General features: G+C 38.8%; 1 long non-coding RNA gene across 1 annotated transcript in view; it reads left to right on the top strand.

Moving 5' to 3' along the window:
- Nucleotides 1–228: 228 nt before the first annotated feature.
- The window catches only part of LOC147662879 (uncharacterized), a 116,912-nt gene continuing 109,863 nt past the window's right edge, over nt 229–7,277 (top strand). The window contains exon 1 of the long non-coding RNA XR_015305479.1: nt 229–983. This is a non-coding gene — a long non-coding RNA (uncharacterized LOC147662879). The remainder of the gene's footprint in view (nt 984–7,277) is intronic.

Here is a 7,277-nt window from a genome sequence, read left to right as displayed (position 1 = left end):
TTCAAGATAAACGCACCTGGATGTGTTTTCAGATGTAAAGAACGTGTTTCTCTTGTCTCAGTCAAACAGGCCCATATCCCCTCAAGGTCCATTAACCCCTTCGCTGCTGATGACGAGCTCAGCTCGTCATCAGCCACGGTGGTCGTGTGCGGATGACGAGCTGAGCTCGTCACGTAACGCGGTTTTTGGAAAAAAGCCGCACAGCGCGAAAATAACCCCCGCACGCATGTGGTTAAGCCTTGTGTGTTCTATGCAACATCAAAAGCAGAATTAAATATTTAAGAAAGTGGCACATTTGCTGTATTTTGTCAGGCTGAGGCTGTGATTGAAGGGTAAATAGATGCTTCTTAGATGCTCTTGTCCCTCAAATTATTCAAGTGGTGAGAAGAGTGTAGTTTTCATCAAAGAATGGGGCTTGTGAACACTGTAGAACATAAGTGAAACAGCTGTGTCTTAAAGAGATTTAGCCCAGACCCTCCTTCATTTCTATCTGACTGCAGCAAAAAGTATTTCTGGAAGAGGCTCTGTAAACTAAACCAAAAGTGCAATGAAAATAGTGTATTGAAATGTATGACGATATATGGTTTTGTACTATAACGGTTGTGGTTCCAAAAATGAATCATAGGCATCATTACCATTTTTTAGATTTACAATAAGCCCAAGTGATTTAAAAAAAAAGTACAAATTCAGGATGATGAGTTTGGTGCAGGTTTTGGGGCATTACAATTTGACATTTCTGTAAACAGACCTCGAGGATATGTATTTCCAATTTCTGACAATTTTATGCAGTTTCAGGTGGAAGTTCAACAGTTCCAGTCCAGACTCTTGCTATTAAGCCTTATTTCAGTGTCTCTGTTTATGTAGGTACAAGTGGTAGCCTTCAAAAAGTGTGGGTTTGAACCTGCCAGGATGGCTGACTTATAAAGATAGTCACTGAAGAAGAATCCTTGCTTTTCCTTCAAGCAGCGTTGTCTTATGCACAGGTTGGTATTTTCAGTCAGTGAAAGAAAATCCTTTCTGATCTCACTAAAGGATATAGTTTGCACAAGCAATGTTTGACAAAATGTGGACTGCGCCTTCCCGTCCGCAAAGCTAGTCTCAAACATAATTACGGTGTTCCTTTTATGTTTGTAGTGTCTTCAGGCAATTCTTCTCCTTCCAGTTTTAGGACTGTATCTCTTACTTGCCCCACATGTGATGCTTTTGATGCCATCCGTTCTGTATTCTCTCGGGGCTTAGTGGGAGCTATATCCAGCCAGTGTAAAAGATGATCGTCTTCTCAAAAGCGATACTAGATCTCCAGTAGCAGACCAGAAACTGTAATATTCCTAATGTAAGTGGTCTTGAGAAGATTCTAGTACAAACCATACCACTGCCGTACATTTTCTGAACAAACCCAGAGGGTGTGGTTTGCTCAGCTTATGTGAACAGTACAATCATTCTGACTCCTGTCAATTCCTCATGGCATATCTACTTACACTGTATGTTGATTTACAAAAGTAGAAATTCATTTATTGTAGTAAGCAACTATACATGAACCGCATTTCATAGTGAGAGGGTTTCCTCGAGTGGACATAATTTACACACTACAACAAAGTCTCCCTTTTTGGTCTTAGGTTCCCCAGGAGTGAATTAGTTTGATTAGTTGCCTAGTCTGGTATTGATATCACTTTCAGTTGCTTTCATTCAGGTGTACCTCAGGAGGCTAAAAAGATCCTAGATCTTGAAATCCTGGAACTGCTAAAAGAGGATCTGCACCTACTAAATCTCAGTCTTAGAAAGTATTAGAGGTGTCTAGTGTTCCACTCCCCCCGATTTGTGTAAAAGGCAGCTAATTGCTCGAGAGTCTGTAGAATCTTCTGCTTCTTGCTTACAGCTGAAGATTATTTGGATCCTGATCCACTACTAAAGCTCTTGTATCCGAAAGGCCGAGCAGAATTATATGCGATAATCCCATGATCGTGAAGGTGCATTATGTTATGCTTGTCTGCTTTACTAGATCATGACCTTTCCAGTATCACATGCAACTGTTTTCTTTAGCTCAAGAAGAGATTTATGTTTCTACTGTGTTTGAATATGTTGCAGCTTGTTCCATTTGCCAGGACAAAGTCGTTTTTAAGATGGCAATATACTTTTGAAGGACATTCTCAATAATAAGTTCCCTTCATCTCTTTATTCTGACTCTTAATATGAATTGAGTGCTGTGTTAGGCCTTTAACATCACTTTCAGCCTTTGCATAGTTATTTTTTGAGTTGATAATGCTCAAGGCTTCCTTTTTATTGTTTACATCTGCAGAAGGTTAACTAAACTGGCATTATTAGCAGAATGATTGTGTGCTGTCTCTACAAAGGGCAGTTTTAATATAGCCACTCTCCCTAGGAGTGACATATAAATATTACATGCACCATAAAGATGGACCCTCCAGTGATGCCACTTTTTCTCTGTGGTGCGTTCCCTCTTTGTAGCCACTGGGAAATGTAGGGCACCCCTCGCAACATTGATTGGGGGTAAGGTTTCCATAGTGGTATGCTAGTCACCCTTAATATGAAGTTTCTGTGAAGTAAAGCATGCTCCCCAACACCTTTGTTCCAACAGTAAGTAGTAAGTTAGTACAGGTCCCAACACAATACCTGCTGCCAGAGATAGCAGCAAAGATGAAAGATAGGTCACACAGCATAATTCCAGCAGTGGTTTATTAAGCAGAAATTAGATATTTATGGCACCATGTTTTTTTTTTATCCACACTATAGACAGGAAAAATTGAATCTCGCATGTGTCAACGCAATCTAAGCCACAGCATTTTGTAATCTGATTGACGTGAAACTGATCCTAATCTCTTTTGACAAAATACTGCTTTCCGATAGGTTTAATTTTGCAGTGCAGATTCTGCTTTCACTTTGATACTGCAGTGAATATGAACGAGCACTACAATGATTTAAGCAATTTGTGGGGCGGCTGATGGAGTGACCATGTACTATAAAGAATTAAAAAAAACTCTGCTATACATTGCAAGGATATTACAAGTCACCTTGGAGTTCCTTGGACTTATAAAGGAACTCTGCCTTCGGCCTCTTTCCCCTATATGGTCATTGAACTCCTTGATGACTTGCAACATCCTTTTAATGTACAACAAACTATACTTTATTCCACGTATAATAGTTGCATTCATTAGACCCTCTGTTAGGAAAAATTATGCCACTGGTCTTTAATTCCCGTTTGGGTTGACTGGTAGGTAACATCCGCATGCGCCCAGGCCTAACTACCCACAGGGAAGAAGTTCTTGCTTTTCAGACAACCTGAGGAAAGAAGCAGCTCACTCGCCTAAGTGCTGTGTGTGCCTGGTAGTCGGGAAACAGGGCTATCCTGCTACTTCCAACAGACTTGCCAGCTGCCAGCCAGTGCACCAGATACCACACAGTGTCTGAAGTAAAGATGGCTATCTGGTCTTCCTAAATTGCATGCCTGCTCTCCTCGCTCTGTCGTTACTGGTACAAGGAATGCATGCTAGGCAGATAATTTTGAAGGCAAGCAAGCGTAAGAGGAAGGGTTGGGGGCCAGTGTTGTACGTAACTTCATAAAGAATTAATATCTTAACCGTACGTAAAAAAGATACTGCTGCTCATTTCTATATTCCGTCACCCTAGAATGGCACTTGGCTACTGCCTTCCGTCTGTATGGTAATTGCCCTTTTTTGCGTACTTGAAACATTCTTAGAACTACTGAGTCACACTTTGTTTCATGTGTTCATATATTTTGGATCACCTCTGGGTCAAGTAGTGCCAGAAGAATGCATTAAAATACATTAAAATGTCATGGATGTTGAAGTAGGTCTTATCAGTTTGCGATATGTTGGTCAATGGTTTTGTAATCAAAAGTGACAAGTGCAGGAAATAAGTCTTTTATTACAATAAATATTCATACAAAACAATACAATAAAGTTCATGAGTAAAACATATGTCAGGTCTTTATACCTCCGATTTGAAAGTTAATGGTAGTCCATCCTGGTTAAGGATTGCCATATGGACAAGGAATTCTAGTAACTGTCCACTATGGCACATCTTTTCTGGACGTTTCAAACTTAAGCCCTTTGGTAAAGTAAGTATTGCTCACAAAATCACTTTGTGCAGCATTATGACAGTCTACAGAACAGCCTGACTGTTATTGCCGAAGTGGATTTGCTCTATAATTTGGAGTTTAATGTGAAGTATTTGGTGCATTATTAAATTTGGATTTAAAAAAATGTTGCACTATTCGGTGCTACATTTTGTGAGTGCAATGCTGTGGGAAATAAGAGTTTGAAAGAAGACATTTTGAGGTTTTATCAAGAGGTTGTACAGGTGCCGCTCTTACAGATTTCGTTATCCTGCATGAGAGGGGTAAAATCCTGCATTATTTTCTGTGTATTTATTGCGCACACCTCTCTCTCTCTCTTATATATATATAATCTGGAAAGGGGACAGTGATAGTGCAAAGGACTTCATAGACAAGATAAATGTAAATGATTTTAACCTGCACTTCACATCACACAGTAGTCCAAGTGCAATCGTATTCTTGGATGTGCGGATACATGCAGTTAATAATAGATTGATTACCAGTGCATATAGAAAACCAACAGCTGGAAACGCGATATTGCATGCATCTAGCGCTTATCCGAAACATTTGATCGTAAGTATCCCCTATGGGGAAATCTTGCGATTAAAGCGAATTTGTAGTACACCTGAAGATTTTGAGAGATGCCAGGGTGAGACTCTAGAAAGAATGAGAAGAGGCTACACTGAAACTAACATGATTAATGCCGTTTTAAAAGCCAGTGAGAAACCTAGAAGTGCATTGTTGCCAATGACCAGTGAAATAGAGAAGGAGACTAGTAAGGGTGAAGAAGCACCCAGATTGATTACGACCTACAGCATGCAGGAGCGTAAAATTAGAGCAATTTTGAATAAAAATTGGCCCATAATTTTAACTGACAACATTTTAAAGGAAAGGTTACCTGATAAACCAACTGTGACCTTTAGGAAATGCAAAACTATGGCCGCATATCTTTCTGAATCTAAAGTGGCGCGAGCCCCTGCAATCATATGGCTACCCACTAGAAAAGGTTTTTTTAAGTGTGCAACCTGCCGTGCCTGTAAATTTGGTGTCAACACCACGAAATACAGCACACCCTTCAGAAAAAATTAACTGGTCATCAGGGGCAGCTACAATTGTTGCACATAAGTTGCCGTTTATGTTCCCACGTGCACCTGTGGGCTAAGATATGTGGGAAGCACAAAGCTCCAGGTGCACGTGAGAATTCTGCAGCACATCAGAGCCATCATAAACTGTGAGCCAGCTTATCCTGTGGCGCGACATTTTAAAGCTGTTCACGATAAAGACATTAATTGTCTCTCATACTTTGTCATTGACACGGTCCCTCTGCCTAGGAGAGGTGGAAATAGGGAAAAAAATGTTGAGACAAATGGAAACTAAATATATTCTGAATTTAAACAGTAAATTTCCCAACGGTCTCAACAATACTGAAGACTTACATACGTTCCTTTAAGATATCTCTTTCTACTCTTTCTACTAGCTTGCAGAGAGGAGATATCTATTGATTTTCCAGTCAATAATTAGATGGATAATAGAAGGGAGACAAAAAACTTAGTTACAATTCTTCCCAAACAGAATGCAGTGGTTTTAACGCATTGGACTTCAGTCACTTTTTTTTAGATATTTTTCATTTTTTATAGCACCCAGCACTTTGGCAAGTTTCAATGAAGCAGCTGATGAGTATTTTTTTGATACCTGGGACCAGGTGTCAATTCAATTCAACAGTTGTTAATTATCATGTTTTTACATCATGAATTTATAAGAGAATGAAATAAGTCGGAGAATACTCTTAGCAGCATATGGTTATTAAGTTTACATATATGCAACTGCATTTAGGCAATAATTTTGCGCATGAAATGGCGTAATTAGCACATGCATTGCAGCATTTAAGCTGTAATTTTTGCACTTGTGAACCAAAAGGAATATCAGATGGTTCCATAAACTTTTTTACAATTATGAAAGATTTTTTTATGTGATATTTTAAAAAGTATCTATTTAAAATATGTGTAAATACTCTTATAATTATAGATTATTTATTGTTGCAATTTTATGTATAAATATTTATAGCATTTTGTTGCTCATACATTACATGCATTTAAGCTGCTATATTCCGACATAAGGCAAAAATGAAATTAACAATGATGCATTGTGGTAGAAACTGGAACATGAGACAAAATTCCATTGTATTGCCGTTTTTCCATGCACATAAGTATATTTTCACTTTCTATGATCACGTGGTGTTTCAAAAATTGAAAGAAAAAAATGAGTATATAAACATTATTTTGTACTGCATGTTCGCTATGTGAGCAAGGGTATACATTACCCGAAACGCGTCATGCCGAGAGTGAATAAAGAAGGGATAATAAACATACCCTAAATACTCTATGCTGGTTGGTGGTCCGTGATTCTGTGGTGCCGCATTGGAGAGACAGAAGTAGTTTGTGTATGTATATATATATGTATATATATATATATATATATATATATATATATATATATATATATATATATATATATATATATATATATATATATATAATGAACTGGCCAAGTGCTCTCTGTGAGATATGGTGCAGGTGTGCCCCACTGTACTTTAGAAGGAGGGGCAAAATAAATAGGAGGAAACTTTGAAATTTGTAACACCGGAGGCATCTGAAGAGGCTACCGCCGAAACGAGTCATGCCAGAAAATTCGAATAAAATGGTTCCCTGAAGCCCTGCCATGTCCCCTTGTCTTTTTCGAAGGAGAAGGTTTTTTTGCATATATATATTTGTTTAAATAAAAAAAATGTATCTTGAAATCCCAAGACGTGAAGCGAAGGGTCCATTTCAGTTCATTTGATAGCAAGTTGAGCATTTCTGCATTTGTCTTCCAGACCAGGCAGAACAGAAACAGAAACAGTAACTTTAAAGTGTAGATAGTGTATTCTCATTGGATTGTTAATAATTGCAAGAGACAGAGGACTGTGCGCAGCTATAGTCAAGGGTAGAATTGTGCTTGTATGCCTACTGCTGCACCTCCGAATAGGATTGCGGAACCCCCGTCGACTTGAATTGACATTTATTCAAACTATTGGTAGTACGGTCATTTCACCGACTCCTACGGAAGGTGCCATATGATTCTTTAGCACGCCTGTGGCGAGGGGCACTTTTGACCATACGCTATCTGGAAAGCAATGCGGCATGAC

The sequence above is a fragment of the Lissotriton vulgaris genome, unplaced genomic scaffold, assembly GCF_964263255.1.
Source record: "Lissotriton vulgaris unplaced genomic scaffold, aLisVul1.2 SCAFFOLD_492, whole genome shotgun sequence".
NCBI classification, from domain to species: domain Eukaryota; kingdom Metazoa; phylum Chordata; class Amphibia; order Caudata; family Salamandridae; genus Lissotriton; species Lissotriton vulgaris.
This window is presented reverse-complemented; position numbering and strand designations above follow the sequence as displayed.